Source organism: Vulpes lagopus, chromosome 8, assembly GCF_018345385.1.
Source record: "Vulpes lagopus strain Blue_001 chromosome 8, ASM1834538v1, whole genome shotgun sequence".
Taxonomy (NCBI): domain Eukaryota; kingdom Metazoa; phylum Chordata; class Mammalia; order Carnivora; family Canidae; genus Vulpes; species Vulpes lagopus.
In genome coordinates this window covers 121417108-121442393 of record NC_054831.1, presented here as the reverse complement: position 1 = coordinate 121442393, position 25286 = coordinate 121417108, and the positions used below count along the sequence as shown (strand labels likewise).

The 25286-nt window shown below is 36.5% G+C and overlaps 1 protein-coding gene and 1 pseudogene across 3 annotated transcripts in view; both read right to left on the bottom strand.

Annotated features, from left to right (window-relative positions):
- EYA3 (EYA transcriptional coactivator and phosphatase 3) overlaps positions 1 to 25286 on the bottom strand; it is a 99559-nt gene that overhangs the window by 69833 nt on the left and 4440 nt on the right. Inside the window, exon 1 of one of the 3 annotated variants that reach the window (XM_041766662.1) lies at positions 6218 to 6339. The exons of the other annotated variants lie outside the window; for them this stretch is intronic. The gene's annotated coding sequence lies outside the window, so the exon portion shown is untranslated. Of the gene's footprint in view, positions 1 to 6217; positions 6340 to 25286 lie in introns of those variants that run through there. 3 annotated transcript variants of the gene reach the window in all.
- LOC121497267 lies at positions 16772 to 17479 on the bottom strand (annotated as a pseudogene).

Here is a 25286-nt window from a genome sequence, read left to right as displayed (position 1 = left end):
AAGCAAAATACGATCTTCTAGTGGCTTTAAGATGACTGCTTCAGGTATTGTTATTTTCAACAATAACTGATCTATTTTAAAGGAGATCCATAAATGAATTCAGAAACCAGTGCTCTAAAACCCAAAGTATCAAACATAAAACTTAAAGATATTTCTTAAAAACAAACTCTAATTTATAAACTAAGGGGCCTTAATAAGGCAAAATCAGAAAAAGTGTCAGGAAAAATGGTTTCAAAATGTGAAGAAACATTTCTATGGTCTCTTGCAGAACACTGCTTATTAGTACTAAGTGTTAGTGGCTGTGTAGTAAACTGGGCTTCATAATCTATAGAATGTATACATTAGTTTTAAACAAGAAGTGAACAAAGGTTTATTCCATACCTACAAATGTCTTACTGAAACTAGGCAAAAATAACAATGAATATCTTGGAGGAGAGGAGAATTATTAAGAGAATTAAGGAAGACGTATGCCATACCAGCCTTTAAAATCAGTTACAGTGGGAAGGATGAAACAGGAACAATTTACCAAGCATGTAAAATACACCACATATTTTTACATTTATTGTCTTACCTAGTCTTATCTCCACAACTATCCTAAGACACAGGTGTTATCCTCATACTATGGAAAGGGCAACTGGGACTCAAGAAATTGAAACAATTTGCCTGAGAATAACAGCAATAATGTCTCAGGTTAAGGTAGAAATATACCAAATAAAGAGACTAGAGAATGGTGCTGATGGCTGCACAACACTGTGAATGTACTTAATGTCACTGAATGGTATATTTAAAGTGGTTAAAATAGTTAATTCTGTTATGTATATTTACCACAATGAAAAAATACAAAAGACCTATGAAACAAGAAATACCAAATGATCAAATCCAAAAAGTGCTTATAAACTAGAACTTAAATAAAAAGTTGAAACAAAACAAAAACAAAAAAAGTGCTTCTAAGTAGAGAAAATCAATACTTAAAAAGTACTGCCAGAGCATGCAACTATTCGGTCTTCCATCTTCAGGTTTTGAGTTTGAGCCCCACGCTGGGCATAGAGATTACTTTAAAAAAAAAAAAAAATACTGCCAGAAAAACAATATCAATATGGAGAAAAGCATGACTAATTCTAAATAAATTAAAAACTAGGCATTCAAAAAATTTTGGAGAAAACGGATTAGCATATTTCTCTCATCTGTGGAAACGATAAAAATTGCATGCAATAGAAGAAAACATAAGCAATGAATTAATAGACCCAATTATATAAAATATACTTTCATGCAATGAGGAATAATATATCTAATACTAAGAGAGTGTAACAAATGGAAGCAAGACCTGCAATAATTATAATAAACCTTAATGTCTGCAATATAAATCCACCCAATTCTACATTACTGATCACTTACAATGTGGCAAACCATAACTAATACTTATATCCATCAAAGGATACAAACAGGGATCCCTGGGTGGCGCAGCGGTTTGGCGCCTGCCTTTGGCCCAGGGCGCGATCCTGGAGACCCGGGATCGAATCCCACATCAGGCTCCCGGCGCATGGAGCCTGCTTCTCCCTCTGCCTGTGTCTCTGCCTCTCTCTCTTTCTCTCTGTATGACTATCATAAATAAATAAAATTAAAAAAAAAAAAAAAAAAAAAAAAAAAAAAAAAGGATACAAACAGTTTAAGTAACCACCAAGATCAAATCAGCACTTGGGAAAAAAGATTCTCACTACTAATTGAAAAAACTTTAATAATTTCAAGAGACTACTTCATTCCTATGAAAATACCAAAAATAAAACTAAACAAAATCAAGTGTTATCTGAGCTATAAGAAGATAAGAAATGTTCAGGCACTGGGACACATTGGGTGGCTCAGCAGTTGAGCATCTGCATTTGGCTCAGGGTGTGATCCTGGGGTCTGGAGATCAAGTCCTGCATCGGGCTCCCTGCGAAGAGCCAGTTTCTCCCTCTGCCTATGTCTCTGCCTCTCTATGTCTCTCATGAATAAATAAATAAAATCTTTAAAAAAAAAAAAAAAGAGAGAGAGAGAGAGAAAAGAAATGTCCAGGCACAGCTGTAAAATCATGTTATCTTCAGACTGTTCTCTGGTTAGAGTATAAAACAGGTCATAAAATTGCCCATGGCCTGATTAATTTTCTAATTTTTCCCTCAAAATTCGATAGAAGGGTAAAAAGCTAACTCTAACTCAAGAAACAGTAAGTTTGTTCAGAGAAATGAAAAATTGGAAACAATCAGCATGTGGAGAATGGCTTACCTAGGCTGTAATTCTATAACATTCTATATTAAAATAGAAACTGTAGGGGTGCCTGGGTGGGTTAAGGTAGAAATATACCAAATAAAGAGACTAGAGAATGGTGGTGATGGCTGCACAACACTGTGAATGTACTTAATGTCACTGAATGGTATATTTAAAGTGGTTCTAATTTTTTTCAGTTAAGCCTGTGCACGCAGCTCAGGTCAGGTCCAACTCGGGCTCCCTGCTCAGCAAGGAGTCTGCTTCTCCCTCTCCCTCTGCCCCTCCCCACTGCTCATGTGCTCACATTCTCTCAAATAAATAAATAAGATCTTAAAAAAAAATGGGAACTATAACCTATTTCAATAAGCTCATTTAAAAAGGTGAAAGAAAAGATTTTACATTAATTATGAAACTTAATATAATTTGTTAAGAGTCAAAAGCAGATCCAAAGGGATACAATGTTAGATGTCTCAAGGTTTGTATAGTAAAATGTTTACACACATTATTCTACAAATGCTCTTAAAAAAGTGTTCAAGACATTAAGCTAAAATTGGACATAAATTCTCCATTCTTGCCCCACCCTTTTTCCTCAGGAAAAAACTTCAACTTTGAGAGAAAAGCAATTTAAATTGTATTGATTCTCCCTTACCCCAAATCTTAAAGAAGTTCAAGACAACACTACAGGCAGAAAGACTTATTAATTTTCTTGTTCCGTTATCTCTTTCATAAGCAAAAAGTCAAGTTAGACCCTGCACACAAACCTAGGGTTGTTTCATTTTACAGTTCTATACAAAAGCTCTGAACTTCCACTAAAGAATTTGATATCAGAAGATATTTCACATTCGATTTTACCCTATTAGACAGAAATTACTCTATGAATGCAAGAAAATATATAACATAAAATGCTATACAAGGAATATAGATTTTAGGGTTGTAAACTAAAATCAAAAAGGTGAAGACACTGCCTCATACAGAATGAGTAGTAGAACCCAAGACTATGAATTCCCTCATCTGAAGCTTTTTTTCCCCTTTCAGGTAGAATTGAATATAGGACTCCCTTTTGAAAACTACATTCCTAATATTAGCATAGGCTATTTATTCCTTTTCCTACACTAATAAATCTCTTAACTATTCTAACTATTCTATTTGACTTCGTGGCACTATAGCATAATTTTTAAATGTTTTAAATTTATAAATTCAACACATTTTCAATATGTTAACTGGCATCCTAAGGACCACCTCAAAATCTTAAAACCAGATTCTTTTTTTTTTTTAAGATTTTATTTATTCATGAGAGACACACAGAGAGAGGCAGAGACACAGGCAGAGGGAGAGGCAGGTTCCCTGTGGGGGACCCAAGGTGCCCCTACCAGATTCTTTTCTAATGGTACTTTTTCTTTTTTTTAAAGATTTTATTTAGGGGATCCTTGGGTGGCTCAGCGGTTTGGCGCCTGCCTTCAGCCCGGGGCATGATCCTGGAGACCCGGGATCAAGTCTCACGTCGGGCTCCCTGCACGGAGCCTGCTTCTTCCTCTCCCTGTGTCTCTCTCTGCCTTTCTCTGTGTGTGTGTGTGTCTCTCATGAATAAATAAATAAAATCTTAAAAAAAAATAAAGATTTTATTTATTCATGAGAGACACAGAGGCAGAGACACAGGCAGAGGGAGAAGCAGGCTCCACGCAGGGAGTCTGACGCGGACCTCGATCCCGGGCCACCAGGATCACGCGCTGGGATGAAGGCAGGCACCAAACCGCTGAGCAACCCAGGGATCCCTCTAATGCTACTTTTTAACTTCTTGTGAAGTCTAGCAAAAATAACAATTGGTCTTTACAACATAAGTCTTTAATTTACAATGTACAGATGGATTTACTGTTAATGAAACAGGTCATTTTAATTACAAGGTATATGAAAATAAATTCCTTTACTATTTCTACTCAAAGATAAGCATCACGATTTTAGAAAATTAAAATACCTATTAACCTACTAAAACCTCAATGTTGTTAGTGAAAGTTCCATGTTTCACAATTAATGATTAAGAATTCTTCAAATGAAAAAAAAAATTCTTCAAATGGGACACCTGGGTGGCTTAGTGGTTGAGAATCTGTCTGCCTTCGGCTCAGGGCATGATCCTGGGGTCCTGGGATCCAGTCCCACAATGGGCTTCCTGCATGCTTCTCCCTCTGCCTGTGTCTCTCATGAATAAATAAAATCTTAAAAAAAAAAAAAAAAAGAATTCCTCAAAACTCCTCTAAACCTCTAGTATGGTCTATAAGTCTGACAGTTTATAATTCTGTTAATACCACTGTTGTGTACTCACTTGTTACCAATTCAAATTCATGTTTTCAAAGCTTGCTTTGGACAAAGTTGTGGTATGAGCTTGTTTTGAATAGTTTGCTTTGATGGAATTGTTTTTGAAGATATTAGGATTTTCTTATCGAACTTTTGCACCTTGAGTGGAGAGGACCATGAAGTCCCCGATACCATGGTAAGAGCAGTGGTGTCCATCAAGTGATGAACTTAAAAGCTCAACTTTAAAAACCAAGAGGTCTGACCACCAACTCGACAGCGTTCGGTCTGGGCAAGGCTATTCTTTGCCGATCTACACAGCCTTCTGAAATCTTGAGAAGCTTGCTCCTGCTAATGGTCAGACTACCTGTGGTCGGCAGTGGCAATAAATCATGTAGCAGTCTCAGGAGTAGAAGGGGCATCTGTTCTGGCCTTGGTGAAGCTACTCCTCACAGGCAGTGGCTCTTGGAGTAAAAAACCTGTGGAGCAGCCCACCTTGCCCGTCAACACCACTATTAATTACTGTCTGTGAGCAATGTGCCCCGGCAGCAAGGGACCTACACCAGCAGTTGACACTCAGCTTTTAGTTGCAATGACTGACTCCACCAAGACCAGCTTGTTGAAAGGTACACCTCAACTAAATTTGGATTTTATTTCTTTCATCTCTCTTTTATCTGAAACAATAGGGTAATTAATTTATCATTAGTTTGCAATATCATTAGTTTATTGGCTTATTACAAGACATTATCCTTTATGCCATTGGTTTGTAAGATATTAATATTATAAATTCTAATTCCCATAAACGTGTGTTAAATAAATTATTAGCAAAGACAATCTCTGTCTCAGAGCATAATTTGCCCCAAACAAAACAACTACTAGTTTTCCTTTGGTTGATTCCTGTGGAATTTGATCCTAAATTCCACAGTGGCAGAGACCACTTTCTTCTTTTTAGTATCTGACAGCACATTGTGGGCATTCAATAAATATTCAACCAAGTACAATTTCTAGGCTCTTGATTCCTCTAAACATTTACTTAAAAGCAGTTCACTATGAAACTTCAATACATTTAGAGGCACAGAACATTCAAATCTTCACGTTTCCCATTTCTCACCAGGGACGTCTAAATCACAACTTTAGTTCTTTACAAGGTTTTGTTAACTGACTTCAGGAATATCACTTTGAAGTCTGTGTTAACTGAAAGGTTCCGTTCAAGTAAAAGCAAGGAATGATATACTTTGTATCACATCCATAACAAAGAATTACAGCACAGGTACTACTTATATAGCAATCAGGAGCCCTCGGGTTTCTCTCCCTTAATAGACTAAAGTTAGAAAAAGAAAAATGGGGGTGGGGGGGGAAGCATAGAGAAAGAGGAAAAAGAATCCCCTTTCCCAAACCCACATATACTCATAAAATAGATTTCTGATGAATGATAGGTCCACACCTTAATCCCCAGAACCAACAAATGCCATCTTATTTGGAAAAAAGTCTTTGCAGGTGTAATTAAGGATTTTTAGATGAGATTATCCTGGATTATCTGGATAGGTCAAAAATACTATCTCCAGTTTCCTTGTTAAGGGTGAAAATGAGTAAGAGAAACCTCATTTGAAATGGAGTTCAAAGGCCTTGAAGGGGGTGCTCTCAAGCCCTACCAACTTGTCAACTGCAGACCCCGAAGGAAGAAGCATACCTTGTGTCTTCCAACAGAAGAATCATACTTTACTACAACAGTGGCAAAAGGTAAGATATCCTCCTTGCTAGGCGATTGCCCAGTCAATGAGAAACCATCACCACCCTGAACTCTCCTCCAAAGGACTTCTGCTCAAAACAGCTCCTCTGTACTTCCTCCTTTTTCCCTATAAAGGAGAGATATAACTTGCTTTGATGCACTTCACTTTATTGCACTTCCCAAATACTCTGATTTTTGGAAATTGAAGTTTGTGACAATCCTGTGTTGAGCAAGTCTATTGGCAATATTTTCCCAACAGCATTTGCTCACTTTGTCTATGTACCACATTTTTAAAATCTTGCAATATTTCAAGCTTTTTCAATATTATTATGTTTGTTGTAGTGATCTGCAATCAGTGACCTCTGATGTTACTACTATAATTGTTTTCAGGTGCCATGAACTGTGCCCATACAAGATGATGACCCTAACTGATAAATGTTGTGTGTGTTCTGACTGCTCCACTGACCAGCCATTCCCTCATCTCTCTCCCTTTCCTCAGCCTCCCTAGTCCCTGAGACACAACAATACTGAAATTAGGTCAATGACTAATCCTACAATGGTCTCTAAATGTTCAAGTGAAAGGAGGAGTCACACATCTCTCACTTAACTTCTTTTTAGTGTAACCTGTTTATTGAATTAGCTGACTTGATAGGGTGCCTTCTCATCAGGTCTCCTCTTTCTCTTTTAAAAAAATTTTTGAGGATATTTGGCAATGTTACCTTAGTTTCAGATATACAACACAGTGATTCAAGATCTCTATACATTATGCTCACCACAAACGTAACTACCATCTGTCACTACACAAAGCGATTACAGTATCATTAACTATATTTCCTATGCTGTGCCTTTTATTCCCATGACTTACTCTTTCTATAACTGAAAGCCTGTATCTTCCATTCCCCTTCACCCGTTTTATCCCTTCCTCTGGCAACCATCACTTTGTTCTCTGTATTTATAAGTCTGATTCTGCTTCTTGTTGTTTATTTGTTTTGTTTTTTAGATTCTACATATAAGTGAAACCATATGCTATTTTTCTTTCTCAGTCTGACTTATTTCACTAGCATAATACCCTCTAGGTCCATGTTGTAAATGTCCTTTTTCTGCATATCTCACTTTAAATGAAAAGCTAGGGGCAGCCCCAGTGGCGCAGCGGTTTAGCGCCGCCTGCAGCCCGGGGTGTGATCCTGGAGACCCGGGATTGAGTCCCACGTCGGGCTCCCTGCATGGAGCCGGCTTCTCCCTCTGCCTGTGTCTCTGCCTCTCTCTCTGTGTGTGTCTCTATGAATAAATAAATAAAATCTTTAAAAAAAATAAAAATAAAAAAATAAATGAAAAGCTAGAAATGATTCAACTTAGTGAGGAAGGCATATCAAAAGCTAAGGCAGACTGAAAGCCAGGCCTCTTGTGCCAAACAGTCAAATTGTAAATGCAAAGAAAAAGTTCTCGAAGGAAATTATAAGTTTCCTTTTAATTTTCAGAGTAAAATTTCAGGGAAATTTTACACACTTTTCAGAGTGTAGTGAATACATGGGTGGTAAGAAAGCAAAATGGTTTCATTGTTAATATGGAGAGATTTTGAATGATCTGGATAGAAGATCAAACCTGCCACAATATTCCCTTAAGCCAAAGCCTAAGCCAGGGCAAGGCCCTAAGTCTCTTCAATTCTATGAAGGTAAGAGAGGGGAGGAAGCTGCAGAAGAAAAATCTGAAGCCAGGTGAGGTGGATTCATGAGATTAAGGAAAGAAAGCCATCTCTACTTCATAAAAATGCATAGTGAAGCAGCAAATGCTGATGTAGAAGCTGCAGCAAGTTATCCAGAAGATCTAGCTCAGATTAACTGATGAAGATGGCTACACTAAATAACAGATTTTCTTTTAAAAAAATTTATTTTATTTACTCATGAAAGATACAGAGCTAGCGAGAGAGAGGCAGAGGGAGAGCAGGCTCCATGCAGGGAGCCCAACGTGGGACTCGATCCCAGGTATCCAGGATCAGGCCCTAGGCTGCAGGCGGCGCTAAACCGCTGTGCCACCGCCACCGGGGCTGCCCCAAACAACAGATTTTCAATGTAGATGAAATGGCATTAAATTGGAAAGAAGATGCCATCCAGGACATTCATAGCTAAAAAGAAGAAATCAACACTTGGCCTCAAAGCTTCAAAGGACAGGCTGACTCTTGTTAGGAGTTAATGTAGCTGGTGACTTTAAAATGAAGCCAAAGCTCATTTACCATTTCAAAGATCCTAGAGCCCTTAAGAACTATGCTAAATCTAACTTGTCTGCACTCTGTAAATGTAACATCAAAGCCCGGACAACAGCACATCAGTTTACAACATGGTTTTCTGAGTACTTTTTTTTAAAAAAAGATTTTATTTATTTTAGAGACAGAGTGAACATGCTTGCATGAATGGGGGGGGGGAGGGCAGAGAGAGAGGGACAAGCCCTCTGTGTTGAGTGTGCAGCAGAGTTCAGGCTCCATCTCACAACCGGACCCTGAGAGGTCATGACCTGAACCGAAATCAACCGATGCTTAACCAACGGAGCCACCCAGGTGCCTCAGTTTTCTGAGTATTTTAAGCCTACTGCTGAGAACTACTGCACAGAAAAAACTATATTCCTTTCAAAATATTACTGCTCATTGACAATCTACCTCGTCACCCAAGGGCTCTGATGCAGATATACAATGAGATTAATATTGTTTTCAAGCCTAGAATATATTATTCCAAACTAAAATTATACCAAAATAATTACTCCAAAATAGAAAGTTTATCTTTTAAAAAGGGAGTATCATTACACACTAGCATGGCTGAAATGAACAAAGGAAAACTGACCATATCAAGTGTTCACAAGGAAGTAAAGCAACAAGAACTCTAATGCATTGTTAGTATGAATGTAAAAAGTACAATATAGCTATTGTGGAGAAGTTTGATAGTTTCTCAGAAAGCTAAACATCCACTTACCATATGAACCAGCAATCCTACTCTGAAGTATCCACCTAAATGAAAATTTATGTTCACCTGAAAACCTGCACGTGAATGCCTATAGTGGCTTTGCTCATATATACAATGAGAACTGGAAACAAATGTCTTTCAAACCAGTGAATGAATAAACTGTTGTACATTTATAGAATGGAACACTATGCAGCAATTCATGGAACTCAGATGAATTTCCAATACATTACGCTAAGTGGAAGAAGCCACACTCAAGAATCTACATATTGTATAATTCCACTCATATGACATTTTTCATGTAAGGACAGAAAAGAGATCAGTGGGTGCCAGGTGCTAGGGATGGGGAAAGGATTGGCTACACAGAGTTACAAGGGAACTTATCGGGATAATTGGAACGGTTTTCTACCTCAATTATATTGGTTGTTACATGATTATATGCATTTGTAAAACTCAAGAGAACGTAGTATGATGACTTTATTATATGTGTGAATTATACCTCAAAAATTATATAGGATCTGTTTAAATGTTTAGAAAAAAATTAATTGTATATGAAGTTGAATAAAATTCTGATTGTTGGCACCTAGGATCGAGCCCCACATTGGGCTTCCTGCTCAGTAGGGAGTCTGCTTCTCCCTCTCCCCTGCTCCCCTCCCCTGCTCATGCTCCCCCTGCTCATGCTCTCTTGCTTTCTATCAAATAAATAAAATTTTTTAAAAAATCTTATAAAATAATAAAAATCTACATCTTTTGTTTAAAAAATTCTATAGCTGTAATATATACAAATAAAATTATAAACATAGATCAATGGTTTATGAATACAGAGGTTGAAATGTTGGTTAATAAAATTATAAATAGGGCAGCCCCGGTGGTGCAGCGGTTTAGCGCCGCCTGTGGCCCAGGGCGTGATCCTGGGGACCCTGGATCGAGTCCCACATCGGGCTCTCTGTATGATGCCTGCTTCTCCCTCTGCCTGTGTCTCTGCCTCTCTCTCTCTGACTCTATGAATAAATAAATAAAATCTTAAAAGTAAAATAAAATAAAATTATAAACAGTTGGATCAACAATTCACAAGTACAGAGACTGAAATGGTGGTATTACTTGATATTATCTTAGAGGACTTTTCCATCACATAGAGGACTTAAATAAGGTCAAATTGTATAAATTTTTTATGTTAAATGGAGCTACCTTCAAACAGATACTCCCTACCTAAACTGGAGTGGTAGAAGAATTCTAACGCTATGCTAAGCCATTAAAGGTAGATCTATACAATACAATCAGAACCAATTACACCTAACTAGAAACAGATAAATTTCACCTAAAATAGAAACATATGTACTCAAAGACAAAAACAAAGAGTAAGGGGTAATTAAGAGACAAGCAATGAACCAAAGATCTCTGTAAAATACATAGACATTTATCAAGCCAGAATTACTCTACAGAAAATACTTCGCAAACCCAATGATATACCATGAAAACATGTATCTGGTAAAAATAAATAAATTTAAAAAACAGAAAAAAAAAAAAACCCAAAGAAAATCCTTTAGTTGGAAGTCTTAAAAGAAAAAAAAGTTGCATAAAATCCGTATCATTTCATCACTTACTGGAGTGTCATTATGGATGTTAACATTGAACAGCACTGTTTTCTTTTAAAAAAGATATTTAAGGGGCTTAGAGGCATAGTACCAAAAAGGCTGCAAAAAATCATTAAGCAAGCTTGTTTTATAAGACAGATGGTTCTGGGCAGCCCCAGTGGCGCAGTGGTTTAGCGCCGCCTGCAGCCCAGAGTGTGATCCTGGAGACCTGGGATCGAGTCCCACATCGGGCTTCCTGCAAGGAGCCTGCTTCTCCCTCTGCCTATGTCTTTGCCCCTCTCTCTCTCTCTCAATGTATGAATAAATACATAAATCTTAAAAAAAAAAAGACAGATGGTTCTTAGAAGTTTGTGATCAAGTTTTTATAAAATCAGTCATTCCAAATACACTACAGGAGCTTGCTTAATTTAACCGGCAAATTAATATAAGGGAAAGAGATGGGATTCAGAGTCAAAAAGGTTTATTTAGCTCTGTTAACTACTAGCTGTAAGACCTGGACAAGTCACTCTTATTTCTCTTGTAAATATAGATTCATTTTAAAATTCAATGAATACTTAGAAAAAGAGTCTAGTACAATCCATGTGTCTAACACAAATATAGGTACCCCCAAAATGTTAGTCCCCTTTGCATTCATAAGTGTCTTGCTATGCACTGAGAGTGGAAGACTAAATAAGGTAGGACCATATCCACAGGTTATTTATTTAGTCCAGTGGATTTCTTAGGTATGAAACCACTGCAAACCCACAAAAGAAAAAAAATAAAAGAGAAATCGGACTTCATCAAAATTTAAAACTCCAATTCTTTAATTTGTATTCTGGTTTCTATACCACTATAAAATGTTTCCTATGGAAATTAAGAGTTAATTTTTTCACTAATGTTTTCCCAGTCCACATCTGTGTATGTCCTATCAGTGGTAAAGTAGTCTCCTTAGACTTTACCAACGCCCCACCCACTCACCTCTGGCAACTACCAGTTTATTCTCTGTATTTAAGAGTGTTTTTTTTTTTGGTCTCTTTTTCTTTGTTCATTTGTTTTGTGTGATACGAGTGAAATCTTATGGTATTTATCTTTCTCTGACTTACTTCACTTAGTATTATATACCCTCTAAGTCCACCCATGTTGGTGCAAATGGCAAGATCTTTTATTTTTTTTATGGCTGAGTAGCAGTATTCTGTGTGTGTATGTACCATATATTTATTCATCTGTGAATGGACATTTGGGTTGCTTCCGTATCTTGGCTACTGTAAATAGTAATAAACATAGGGGTGCATATATCTTTTTGAATAATTAGTGTTTTCATTTTCTTTTCCCATTTTTAAATTTTATTTTGTATTTTATTTAAATTCAATTTGCCAACATACAGTCATCTCATCGTGTGCCTCCTTAATGCCCGTCATCCAGTTAACCCATCCTTCCTATTTTCATTTCTTTTGGGTAAATACTCAGTAGTGGAATTACTGAATCACATGGTAATTCTATTTTTAATTTTGAGGAACTTCCATGCTGTTTTCCACAGTGGCTATACCAATTTGCATTCCCACCAACTGTACACAAGGGTTCCTTTTTCTCCACATCCTCACCAACATTTGTTATTTTGTGTGTACTTTGGAAAAATGTCTACTCTGATTTAAAAATCAGAAGACTGCTTATTTAGTGTTGAGTTATATATGTTCTCTATATATTTTAGATATTAACCTCTTATCGAATGTGTCATTTGCAAATATCTGCTCCCATTCAGTAGATTGCCTTTTTATTTTGTTGACAGTTTTTCTCTCCATGCCAAAGCCTTTGATTTGGATATACTAAGTGTACTTCTGCAGGATCTGACGATGCTGACTGGCCCCTCTGTACTAGATTTCTTTTGGGATACTTGAGAATTGCCTTCTTTACACACAAGGTTAGGTACCTTTATTTTTTTATTTGATTGTTTTTAAGATTTTATTTATTTATTCATAGAGACAGAGACAGAGAGACAGACAGACAGAGAGAGAGAGAGAGAGAGAGAGAGAGAGAGAGGCAGAGACACAGGCAGAGGGAGAAGCAGGCTCCATGCAGGGAGCCCGATGTAGGACTCGATCCTGGGTCTCCAGGATCACGCCCAACGCTGCAGGCGGAGCTAAACCGCTGAGCCACTGGGACTGCCCGGTTAGGTACCTTTAGCCCTTACAAACACACATGTATTATTTATCTGTGTATGTGTACATATATTTCTTCTAAGTAGTTCTGCTTCTCTGATGAAGCCTAACATCTGCCAATCCTGACAATTTACTAATAAGGTTGCAACCATTAATACCCACTTTGCTGTGCCTTAACCAGCACCAAGTACCATCTTTTAAATTTCTTGCCTAACTCAACAAGTAAAACATGATCTCAAATTGCAAAATAGAAAGCATGATTTTTAAGAAATAAAACTTGTCGATCTTTTTTCCCTTTGTGCTTTCTAGAATTTATGCACTATTTAGCCTTCTCCAACTTATAAATACATATTCATACTTTTGTCTACAACTTCGATAGCTTTATTATCTACATTTACATGTATTTATCAGGAAAAGATATTAATTTGGTCAAATGCTTTTCTGGCATCCAAAATGATGATCATACAGTTTTTCTATCATCTATTAAAACTTGTTAATAGATGTTCTAATATTGAGCCATATATGCATTTATTTCAGAAACCAAACCCTTGGATTGTAGAATATTATTTTAATAAACTGTTAAATTCTATTTTCTAGTACTGAATTTAAGATTCTTTCATTGATACTTGTAAGATTCTTTCACAGTTTCTTATTTTGTGGTTTTCATGAAGTTTCAGAATCAATTTCATTGATTACATTTCATTGGCTTCCTTAAAAAACCATAAACTTACCTTTAAAAAACTTTTTTATTTATTCATGAGAGACACAGAGAGGCAGAGACATATGCAGAGGGAGAAGCAAGCTCCCTGTGGGGAGGAGCTTGATGTGGGTACTCATCCCAGGACCCCCAGCTTCACGCCAGAGCCAAAGGCAGACACTCAACTGGTGAGCCACCCAGGCATCCCGGGGGGCTGCTGGTTTTCAAAGTTACCATGGAATTAGAGAGAGGAGGATGGCACTTGGGCAAGTTAAACTGCTACAAAGTTTACTGTTTTTCCTGAAATGTGGCCATTTTTCTTGAATAAATGCTCCCAGTTTACTGTAAGCCTACGGTTAATTTTCAGAGTTCTGAAACAGTTGATTGTGTCTGCCCGGGTTCCCATTGCTTTTATGGAAGGGAGAATTTCAGAGGTTCTCACTGTCATTACTGCTGACATCCTGCACTTTAACTGAGAAACTCCTTTAACTCAGTTTTTTGTTTTTGGTGTGGTTTTTTTTGGTGGGGGGGAAGCTAGCCCCAGTGGAGCTAGGGGTAGGGTGATGAGAGTGATGGGTGGGGGGGAGGGGGAGTGAGGAGAGAATCTTAAATACCCTTCACACCCAGTACAAAGCAGATGTGGAGCTGGACCTCATGACTCTGGGATCATGACCTGAGCCTAAATCAAGAGTCCGACATTTAAATAACTGAGCTACCCAGGCAACCCTTAGCTCAAGCTTTATGTTTATTATTTTGCTATATTTGCTTTTGAATTTTTCTCTTCAAAATTTCAATATTTACATTTATTTCATTATTTCCTCTGAAATTACTAAAAAAATGCTTATCTTTAAAATCTTCAGTTCATACTATTCACTATTTCCTTTAGTGTCAGCTGCATTTGATTCCTTTTTCATAACATTACTTTTCCTCAAATGATTAAATCTAGACTATTAGAGTTCATTTTTACAGTTGGGAGTTTTACTTTTTTCACTCAGAGTAGATGAGAATTTTTGTTCATCTCTTGTATAGGTAGGTTCTAGTTATATACATTCACTTACGGTGATTATGGAAGAGGGGTGAAATATACAGTTCATCAGTGTCCGCAGGTAATCTGCTTTCCGGATATGAATCCATCTCTTTTGAACATCACATAAATTATTAGGGATATCTCTGGCCTCTTATGCCATGACTTTCACTTTGGAATAGCTATCAAAGCTTTATCCTAGGGAGAAATACCAGACTTAGCTAGTCACTTTGCTTTTCATTTCCTCTACTTTTGTTATAGCAGTCTATAGTTACTTCAGACTCATTCTTCTTTTTCTAATCCCAAAATTCATTCATTCATTTATAAAATATTCATTGAATGTGTACTATGTGCCCTCCATTGGCTTAGATACTGGGAATTCAGTGATAAACACAAAATCCCCAGCCTCAAGGAACTTATATTCTAATAGGAAGATGAACAAATACATAGGTAATATAATTTTGCAAAGTAATAAGTACTATGGAAAGGAACACAAAGAGACAACAACGGACTACAGGGGAGCTATTTCAGATAGGGTAATAATTTCTCTGAGGTGGTAATATTTCAGCAGAGTTCTGAATAATGAAAAGGAGAGAGTTATAAGAAGATGCAAAGGAAGAGGTTTCAGAAGAAAACAAGAATAAAAAAAGTGAAAGGATAACATCTTGGCATGTTTGAGATATAGCAAAGAGACCGGTATTAACAAGTGAAGGAATGGTTGGAAATGAAGACTGAGAAGCAGGCAAGAGCCACATCACATACCGCCTTGTAACACATGATAATGGAATTTGGGAAGGCAATGGGTGCTTCAAGCTAGAGAATGACATAATTTGTTTAATATACACTAAACTCCAAGGGGAGAATAGAAGAGAGGGAAACACATGCCCTCTCCAAGCAGATTGTACAATGTGTCTTGAAAGCATTTCTCCAGGCTTTATCCAGGAGACAAACACCAGATGCTCAAAATCAAGAGTAAGGGCCGGAAACTCATTTATGCTCCAAGCACCCTTCAATTTCTTCATAATTGTTCACTTGGAGTCTGATACATTTTTGGAACTTCTACATATACTTCCAGCTGTGATTTCTTCTCCTACTCTCTATTAAATCCCATCTCATTGTTTATCTTTCAGAAATTCACCGGTCTCATCAAATGATGGCAACCTTTCTTGATATTATCACCTTTCAAAAAATATCTAACATATCTAACATATTACTCAAAGTCCTTTGTACTCGAGTCCTGCTGAAGTAGACAAAAATATCTCACAACCCTGGGATCATGACCCAAGTTGAAACCAAGAGCTAGATGCTTAACTGACTGAGCCACCCTTATACTCAAGCTGACCCACCTTAAAGCTCTCTGTCTTTCAAGGGACCCTAAGAAAGCCTTTTAGCTCTCACAATTCAGGCATCAACACAAATTACATTTCTGTGGGGGAAAAAATTATAACCAACACCTTCCCTGCAGAACTGTCTGCAGACAGACAAAAGCCATCACCACGGTGGTGAACTCCTTCCATAAATAAACAGCCCAGCCAACTGACTGTGGTAAAGTTGGTGAATTCTTCTGGTTACTTTATTTGGGAAGTATGACTGACCGACATATCATGGTATTGTCAGCTGTACGAATATTTATAGTAACTTCACACTTAACAAAATACTATCAGAACTTACAGAGAAATAATTTTTAAAAAATACACTTTGGCTGTACCACGTTCTTAATAAGAAAAATACTTTATCAGGAACAGATTTCTCTAAGAAGAATTGTTCTTAACCTAATATTATTTCTTGGAAAATCATCCCTTCAAGTTGTCTACAAAATAACCTTTAATAAAAATTTAAAAAACTTTCCCCCCACAAGCTTCCGATAAAATAGGGGGATGTGTTCTACAAGTAAAATTCCAAAACCATAGTATTGCAAAGGAATGAGTTAATCTGAATTAGATTTGTCAAAGTGAGCTTAATAATAATCTAACAGTTCTACTACAATCCTTCCAACTCTTTCTGTTTTTAGTAACTTGTCAATCACAAACCTAAGAATTTATTTAATGTGCCAGATCCAGACTCCATGGAACTCAAAGCCTCCAAAATTTTCTTTCTTTCTTTTTTTTTTTTTTTAAGGCAGATAAAGGTTTGTTTTATTGAATAACTGATCTGATTCATGCTGAGGCCACTATGTACAGACAAGAGAGGGAGTTTTATTTCTTGGTCTCTTCCTCCTTGGAGAGAGTCTTGATGATTTCCTCCTTCTTGGCCTGGAGCCCCTCTTCAAGGCGCTTGCGGGCCTCCTTGGTCTTAGATCTGCGGGCCTCAGCCTGGTCAGCCAGAAGCTTCTTGTGAGCCTCGTCTGCCTTCAGCTTGTGGATGTGTTCCATGAGATCCGCTTGTTCTTGAACATGTTACCCTTCACTTTCAGGTAGAGGCTATGATACATGTGGTGGTCAATCTTCTTAGATTCACGGTATCTTCTGAGCAGCCTGCGTAGAATTCTCATCCTCCTCATCCACATTACCTTCTCAGGCATTCGAGCATTGGCAGTACCTTTTCTCTTACCAATGCCCATATGCCTGCCCTTCCAGCAGGCCAGAGTGTTTTTCCGGCACCAAGCTTGGGAATGCACAGTCACAGGCTTCCGGATTATCGGCCCATCTTTGATCAGTTTTCGTATCTGCTGACGGGAGTTTGCATTGGCGATTTCATTGGTCTCATTGGGGTCCAACCAGACCTTCTTTTTGCCACAGCGGAGGACACTGGAGGCAAGCCTCTTCTGAAGCCTGAGCATACTCATGGCTGCGGCCAGCGCCGAAAGGAAAGAACCCAAAGTTTTCTTTATCCTTCTTTGATCTGTGAGGTTAACATTTCTAAGAGAATTGCAATTTTTTTCTATAGGTGCTATGGCCTGATACATGGTTTAATTCCAGTATGAATATCCTATGTGGGACCCAGGAAATTTAACAAAAATCCCCTGCCCCTGGACAAGCAGAGCAGGACTAACTCCATTTTGTGCTACACCTGCCACCTCCTGTATGACCCCCACATAACCTGCTTATTGCTTAAGGCGCTGCCCCACCCTAGTCAAACCGCTGGGCACACCCTAATGGGAAATCGGCTCATAACAATGTAACCCCGCCTTGTGCCTGCCAAAACTACACCAATTCTGAGATTCTGATCAAAGTAATAGGCCAGCTCAAATGGATACTATAGGGTGAGATGTAATTCAATTGGCCACCTGCGTGTGGACATGACTGTGCAACTTTCTGTGTATCCCATTGGCCACTGGCCCCTATAAAGCTGCTAGGGCTCTTAGTCTCGGGGTCCAAGTCCCTGCTCCGCTGTGTCGGGTATTGGACCCAAGCTCGAGCTTGTAATTAAACCCTCATGTGTTTGCATCAGTGTCGGCTCCTTGGTGGTTTCTCGGATTCGCAATCTTGGGCACAACACCTATAAATGTGTTTTCCAGTTATATAGAAAAAATTTTACCCTATTTCTTCCACCTTTGAAAAACAAAACTGTATCACTTCCTATAAATCTATCTCTATATTTATATACCAGCTCTCTATTATTCAGATAAAATTTATCTTACACTATACTAACAGAACTAAGTCTTTTGAAATGTATGTCTTCAGTTGTCAAAACTATAAAATCTAGGTTCAGTTCTTCTGTTAATGTTTTATTTCCCCAAACTTATTTACTCTTTTGAGAATACATCAGACAAAAATTCAGTACTGTCATTTCAGCACAAGGTGAGGAATAGTGAATTTTTTTCTATATTTAAAAAATTTAATTCCAATGTAGTTAATGCACAGAGTTGTATTAGTTTCACAGTAGTAGTGAAGTTTGAACACCTGTTATTTTACTCTTTCAACATAATTCACCTCTAGAAGAAGCAGGCTGGGCAAGCTTGAAGCATTAACTCTGGAGCCAGACTACTTAGGCTCAAATCCCAGCTCCACCCTGATGAAAGGTATGGGAGTTTACTTATTTATAACCTTCCTATGTCCCAGTTACTTCATCTGTAAAATGGGAATAATAAATAAATAAATAAGTAAATAAGTAAATAAATAAATAAAATGGGAATAATAATAATGTGTCTTCATCATAAGATTTAAATGAGTTAATATTTGTGAAGCTCTCAGGATAGTGCCTGGCACTAGAGGAAACATGATATAGCTATTTGTTAAAGAAAAATAATAAATAAGTATCTTAGGCGTAAGATAAATTCAGGAAAAATAATAAGTATCTTAGGCGTAAGATAAATTCAGATAAATTCAGGAAATCTGGTCTTGAGTGAAAGTCAATTTGACAACTAGTTGCCCTTAGTTTTTCAAAGGGAAAAATATTTAGATTATTAAGTATATGGTCCAAATAACAAGAGATTCCTATGAAAGATTAAATAAGTTGGACCTGTAGCTTTACCTTTCTCATTTGGCTTTGATTCCCAATACTCTATATAACTTTCCCTATGAGTCCTTTGCAAGAAATGCTGTTTTCAAGCTCCTGGACAATAAAACATTGAATGTCAACCACAGACTGTTACTTAGCAAATACACAGAACTCATCATGGTCACAAGTACTTTTAGGAGATCCAACTGTGAGTTGTGAGTTATTAATAACTAACATTTACAGAATGTTTCTTATGGGTTAGAACACTGTTCTAAGTACTTTACATGTATAACTCATTTGATCCTCTCAATAAGTCTATGATAGGTACTATTTATCATTATCACCATTTTACAGATGAGGAAACTAAAGTACGGAGAGTGACTTGCCCAAGGTTATTTACCTAGGAAGACACCAACCTGAAATTCAAGCCCAGGCAGCCTCGCTTCAAAGTCTGAGGTCTCAAACCACAGCTATGTACCACTCAATATGGAACATCACAGACAGTACTGATGACTTTATTTATTTATTTTTTTTTACTGATGACTTTAAAAGGCTGACCAAGCTAAAAATGCATGCTATGCCATGCTACACCAGTAGCCAGAATTCACAAGCCAGATAATAATAAAGAGGCAAGTTTTCTTCTTTATCCTCTCATTCTTATTCTCCTAGGCCTCCCAAGTGAATGAAGTGCTTTATTATTTTTTTAAGACTTATTTATTTAGAGACAGAAAGAGAGAGCATGTTTGTGCACGCATGAGCACAAGTGGAAGGGGCAGAGGGAGAGGGTGAGGGAGAGAAAATACCCAGCAGACTCTGCACTGAGCACAGAACCCCATACAGGGCTCCATCTCATGACCCTGAGATCATGACCTGATCTGAAACCAAGAGTTGGATGCTTAACTGACTATGCCAGCCAGGCACCCCAAGTGAAGTGCTTTAAATAGTGCATGGAACATAGTAAGTGCTTAGTAAATGTTAGGAGGTGGTGGTGACAAAAAAAAAACAGTAGAGTATGCTGCTGACCCTGCCTCACTTATTGGCTATGATATGCTAGGAACTGTTGATATCTCTACTCTCTTTTCCCCTTTGTGATTACAGGAAAGGAGTCAGGACAATACATACGTGCAGTCTACTCTTTAGACATGTTACTTTCACCTGACCATATACACACAAGCAAACTGCTTCACTCCTCAGGTCTCTTTTTTGGTTTATAAGGACTGGACTGGGGCCAGAAGAAAGTAGAATAAAGCAGCTTTGTAACCTTTTGATTAGCTGCCAAGGGCAGACACAAAATTTGTGAAAAGCAACTTCATTAACTTAAACTTTGACTATTATTTGGAACCTAGCAAAGGATTCTAATGATAGAAGTTCTACATGTGAACAAGTGTTTTCAACCTCCCGATTCTTTATTATTGCAGTTTTTAAAATGATATGCCTGGACACAGTAAAGAACAGAGATGACAGTAATGGCAATTGGCAATAGAGTCTCCCTCTCTTAATTGTTCTGCATAGTTATTTAGATTAAAAGCTTAACAGATTCAAGATACATTTCAGAGAAAAAAGTAACAAACTCAAACATTTTCAATTCCAAAAAAACAATATTGGAAAAAATCTAGCAGTCATTAGAATTTTTCAAACTGCAGGTAAAATGTATTAATATCTTATTAACTTAGTGGAGATCAACAGTTTTAAATGAAATACAGTAAAACAAAATAGAGTAGAAAATATTACAATTCACATCCAGTAGTAAAAATAACACTTTCACAAAACTCCTGTTTCAATTTTAAACATTAATATGTACATTAATATGTACAAGTATTGGATAATATACATATATATGTGCATACTGGGTAACAACGAAAAACTGCATCTTATAGTGGGTCCTGATCAAAAAAATTTGAAAGCCACTTTATCAGAATAAAAGAAAATGCCAGACAATAGGAGAAAAATATCCACTTCAAACTACATAGGAAATAACATTCAGAATTTTGGTGGTTCTCTAAATTACAGTATATTTAAGGCAACCCTCTGAAAAAGAAAACCATCTGCATAAAAATTAATAGTTTAACAGTTATTCCAAATAAACAATTTCACAGAATGTGAGGTACCGACATTAAATAAATACATACTAACAGGAGATACACAAAAATGAGATAAAGCAAAGATTTTCTGTTCATCTAGCTATTAAATGCCACGCCAATGTTAGAGATGGCTTATTTTCTTTGTAAAAGCTCTCAATTCTCACTCTCATGAACACTTATTCATCAATGTTATCTAATCATTGCTTCCGAATCTACAGCAAAGATGTGGTAAAAAGAAAAAGCAGATTTGAAAATTTCAGTGAATTAGTAACACTTTTTTAAAAATAAGACCTGTAAATACTATTTTTTATCCTAAAATGTTCTCTAAATTCTAATTTTCTAAAAACCAAGTCATGTACACATTATTTTCTATTATGCTGTCGATAAAGAGAGTGAAGCTATCATATCAATCTAGTAGGAAAAAAAATTAACATCATTGTGCTAAATTAAAATTCCCTCTTATTTTGAAAAAAGGAGGAACAACAGGTAAATCTGACCTAAATCTTTTTCAACTACTATGGAAACTAAAGAATAAAGTTCAATCCCACCTAAGAGCTAATCATTCTAATTTATTCCCATAGTAACAGTGCTGATAGCAATAAACAATTTTCGTAAATTCAGTAATTACATTATTAAATTTCAGGTAAAAGTACTATTGAAATTTTAGAAAAGAAACTGATTATCAAACACACATAAAAGAGCTGCTTTTGAAACAAATATTAAATGTTTAAACCAAAGTACATTCTAAACACCAATAAGTAAATTATCATAGCAAAGCCTAGACTTTTCAGCTCCATAATAGTATTTTTCCCAAAAAAAGAAAAAAAGACAAAAGCTACTATGAAAAAGGGTGTACTTACTTATGTCTGAATTAACAAGTGGAGTTAATATGTAAAAAATAAGTAGTATCCCTAACCAAATGTCACTTCTTACCAGAAATAACTGTAGTTTTTTTCTGTTAACCAGATCCCATGATTCTCAACTGTTTTTAAAATACTCAGAAAAATCACTTCTCCTATCTCAGTCCCAGATTCTTAAACTACCACCTCAATTGATATAAAATCATCTCCTTCCCTTGGAGACGCAACAAAAATTTTTATATTTGGGAATAACAAAAGCACAAAGAAGAATCCTAATATGATTAATGATATTCTAAATGACTATTTGCATTTTTTAATTTACAAAGGAATTGATTTGTCAAAATTCTCCTCCTCTTTTCCAAGTAAAACTAAAAACACTTAGTTTTGCACGAAGTTCCAAATTTGGAAATGAAACACAGGTAAGTCAGAAATTTTAGTTTTAGTTTCGTTTTGTATTTCAAAGTTGTTAAATTCATATTGAGAACATTAAGATTTCAGAGTTTGAGACATAAATTCGTTGAATACTTTGCAGATCAAAGAAAGAAAAAATATTAAGATCAAGAAGTAAGGGCAGCCCCGGTGGTGCAGCAGTTTAGCGCCGCCTGCAGCCCAGGGTGTGATCCTGGAGACCTGGGATCGAGTCCCAGGTCAGGCTCCCTGCATGGAGCCTGCTTCTCCCTCTGCCTGTGACTCTGCCTCTCTCTCTGTCTCTCATGAATAAATAAATAAAATCTTAAAAAAAAAAAAAGTTCAAGTAAGACATGTTAGTAATATAGAATGCACTTTATTAAAAATACTGCCTTTTCTCCAAAAACTCAAAAGTAACTACTAACTTCCACAAGATAATTTTTTTAAGAGGCAAAGACCTGGTCCTGTTTTCCTTAAGCTATAAAGGAAGAAATCACTAAACTAGGAGAACTCTGTACAAAAAGATCATGAACTCTGAAGCCAGAAAGACTAAGTTTAAACCCAGCTGCCTAACTAACTGTGTTACTTTGGGCAAGTTTTATAACTTCTGTGCCTTGGTTTCCTCATTTGTAAAATGGAGATAAGAACAGTACTTCTTACTTCACAGGGTTGTAAAGATTAAAGAGTTAATATAATTAAAGAGTTAAACCACACGGAATAGTTATATATATATATATATATATATATATATATATATATATATATATATATATATAATGAATATAATGAATTTACTATATATAAATGAATTTATTATATATAAATGAATGAATATATATATTCACTATATATATATTCATTCATTCATTCATTTATTTTAGACATAGAAAGAGAGGCAGAGACACAGGCAGAGGGATAAGCAGGCTCTATGCCGGGAGCCCAACACGGGACTTGATCCCAGGTCTCTAGGACCGCACCCTGGGCCAAAGGCAGGGGCTAAACCGCTGAGCCACCCACGGATCCCCTAAAGCTGCTTTTATGTTTACTGTTTTACCATTATAGATTTTTACAGTTCATTTGTGAAGACTCCCAAATGAAACTGATTTAACTGTACCTATAAAGAACATGATTTTATATTAAACTGTGATGCAAATTAACACAAGAACCTCAAACTCGATTACTGATGAGAAACCAGTGTTTTGAAAACAACATAAAATCATAAAATCTTTAAAAAAATCATATACCATTGTCACTGGTAGAAAGTAACATTTTCTTAGGATGAAAGTTTAATTCTAATTATGTTATCTCCTGCTGCTTTTTTTTTTTTTTTTTGCTACCACCTGGTGATATAGGTTATATTACATCCTATAGTTTAATTCAAATATGTAGAAAGAAAACCAAATTCAGGATTTAAGTGTAAATGTCATTCTTACATAATGTTACCTAGTTCACATGAGCAGCCTGTACATGTATTATTGAAACCGAACATAGTAGGGACCCAAAATAAATTTGCTAAAAGAAATGTATTACAAAGACTATTGCTAACTATTTTATACAGCAAATAAAAGCAAGTCTACCTAGTACAAATTATTAACCAAGCTAATAAGTTAAAGTGCATCCAACACAATCTGTAGTAAGATCTTTAAGACGTTAAAGTACTAGACTGCCTTGGGAAGGATCTGTTAACTTACAGTTAAGTCAGCAGTATTTTTTTTTCTTTCTTATCTTTTTTAAAAAACATTTCCACCCAAATGTTAGAATTATTTGTTCCAGTTCTGTGAAAAATGTCACTGGAATTTTGAAAGGAATTGCACTGATTTTGTAGATTGCTTTGGGTAGTATGGACATCATAATAATATTCTTCTGATACATGAATATGAACTATCTTTCCATTTATTTGTGTCATCTTCAATTTTTAAATCAATGTCTTACAGTTTTCTGTGTACAGGACTTTCACTTCCTTGGTTAAACTTATTCCTAGACATTTTATTCTTTTCGATGCCATTATAAATGGGATTGTTTTGTTAATTTTTCTTTCTGATAGTTCATTATTATTGTGTAGAAATGCAACAGATTTTTGCATATTGATGTTTTATCCTGCAAATTTACTGAATTCATTAATTCTAACACATTTCTGGGGAGACATTAGGTTTTCTACATGTAGAATTAGGTACCTGCAAATAATAGCAGTTTAACTTATTCCTTACCAATTTGGATACATTTTCTTTTTCTTTGTGTAATTGTTGTGGCTAGGACTTCCAATACTATGCTGAATAAATACAATGGGTAAGAGTGGGGGCATCTTTGTCTTACTTCTGATTTTAGAGAAAAAGCTTTCAATATTTCACTGTGGACTATGTTTGTGATGGCTTTGTCATATACAGTCTTTATTATGGTTTTTTTTAATTTATTTATGATAGTCACACACAGAGAGAGAGAGGTAGAGACACAGGCTGAGGGAGAAGCAGGCTCCATGCACCGGGAGCCCGACGTGGGATTCGATCCCGGGTCTCCAGGATCGTGCCCTGGGCCAAAGGCAGACGCCAAACCGCTGCGCCACCCAGGGATCCCCTAGTCTTTATTATGTTGAGGTATGTTCCCACTATTGCTATTCTAAGAGTTTTATGATTTCTTTTTTTTTTTTTTTTGAGTTTTATGATTTCAATGGAGGTTGAAAGGATAGCACTATTTATAATTTCCTTTTTTGATTTAAAATACTAATACAGGGGCACCTGGCTGCTTCAGTCGGTAGAGCATGTGACTCTTGATCTCGGGGTCATGAGTTCCAGTCCCATGTTGGGCGTAGACTAGATTACTTTAAAAAAAAAGTAAAATACTACTACATATTTAAAAGGAGAAAATAGTAAAGATAAATTTTATGAAGCCCATATTTCAAATAACT